Raw genomic sequence first — 1568 nt, forward strand, 5'->3', positions numbered from 1 at the left:
GTGTGTGTGTGTGTGTGTGTGTGTGTGTGTGTGTGTGTGTGGGATTACATAACCCATAACATCAAGATAAAACAGATGCTCGAGTCTCAGAGCTCCAACATCTGACAACTTCTCGGCTTTATCTCACTCTCACAGTTCGGTCAGGCTTTTTAAGACTCGACTCGATTTCACGTGTTAATCTGACAGGAGCGCCTCCGCCTCACACAACGTGGACGTGTGCTGGATTTAAAATCCTCAACACCAGATAATTCCTACACTCAGGTTTTTTCCTCTGTTCAAAAAATAAAATAAAGAAGAAAAACTCCATTCAGACTGGGTCAAAAATAATAATAAAAATAATATCCATTTTGGGCCAGTAGGTGTGTTTTTATTTGACAGTGTTTATTATAACCTCCAGGGCCGGCCCGTGCCATAGGCAGTGTAGGCAAATGCTTCTGGTGACGTCCATCCAGGGGGCGCCAACAATGTGGGACAAAAAATATATTTTTTCAGAGTCTAGTTGATTTATTCTGTAAATCTGAAAAATCACTGATTCCTCAGGTTTATGAAGGTAACTTGTTCTGTTTTGTTATTTCATGAGGTGTTATAAGAAGGATGTTTCATGATAAAAGCATCATATGATGCAGTCAGATTAACTCCTGATGCTCAGTGCGAAAAATAAAATAAAATACGTATAATAAAAGTTTCAGTTCTGATCTCAGATAAGTTCAGGTAAAAGTATGGTCTAACTATTTTTGTTTGAATTTATATATTCAAGAAAAGGGGCAGATATTATACGATTGTTTTCTTCTTCTGCTACCTTTCATTTAGAATTTGTATTTTAATTGTAAATAGAATGTATGATTTTTTAAAGAAATTAACAAACTTTATAAATAAAAAATAATACTGATTTAGGTTGTTTTACTAATCATAAGAATTTAACAAAATGCTCTTCAAATGACTGGAAAATAATTGTAATAATAATAACTGTAGAGCTTTTCCCGTGGAGTGTACCCCTGGACCCCCCTAGAGCTGCTTCAGTCCACAGCTGCTGGTTAACATGAACAGATGTTCCTCATGATGTCACCAGGTGTTGGCAGGTATGAGGTAGACTATTCTGTTTCAAATATTTTAATAGTACAACCTGGTTTCTAAAGATTAAAAATAGTATTAAAGACAAAACTTTTTAATTTAGTATGTGAATGTATGGAAATTTACAGTGAGATTTGGAAAACTACACAAGGAGCAACACCTGGAATCCTGCCTAGGGCCACAAATGAACTTGGGCCAGCCCTGGAAACCTCTCAGTAATTAGGTTTTTGGGTAAGTGGCCAAAAATTAACAGTAAAAATTYCTAAAATATCATCAGACGAAAAACGTAAGTTAAAAAAATCTGATACCGTTGCATATTTTGTGGTTGATTAACTGAATTTTAGATACAGTCCAATCTTTACTTTAACCAGTAGAAGAATCAACCAGTCTCTATCTTAATATAAACTCGCTCCAACATTATAAACACAATGGGCCTCATGCAAGAACATGTTCGTATTCTTATCCTAAATTTCTCTTACTTTTGTTCGTACGAAGGG

General features: G+C 35.5%; 1 protein-coding gene across 1 annotated transcript in view; it reads right to left on the minus strand.

Annotated features, from left to right (window-relative positions):
- syt3 (synaptotagmin III) overlaps window positions 1-1568 on the minus strand; it is a gene marked incomplete in the record, with an annotated part of 60380 nt that overhangs the window by 2791 nt on the left and 56021 nt on the right.

Source organism: Austrofundulus limnaeus, unplaced genomic scaffold (genome assembly GCF_001266775.1).
Source record: "Austrofundulus limnaeus strain Quisiro unplaced genomic scaffold, Austrofundulus_limnaeus-1.0 Scaffold67, whole genome shotgun sequence".
Classification (NCBI taxonomy): domain Eukaryota; kingdom Metazoa; phylum Chordata; class Actinopteri; order Cyprinodontiformes; family Rivulidae; genus Austrofundulus; species Austrofundulus limnaeus.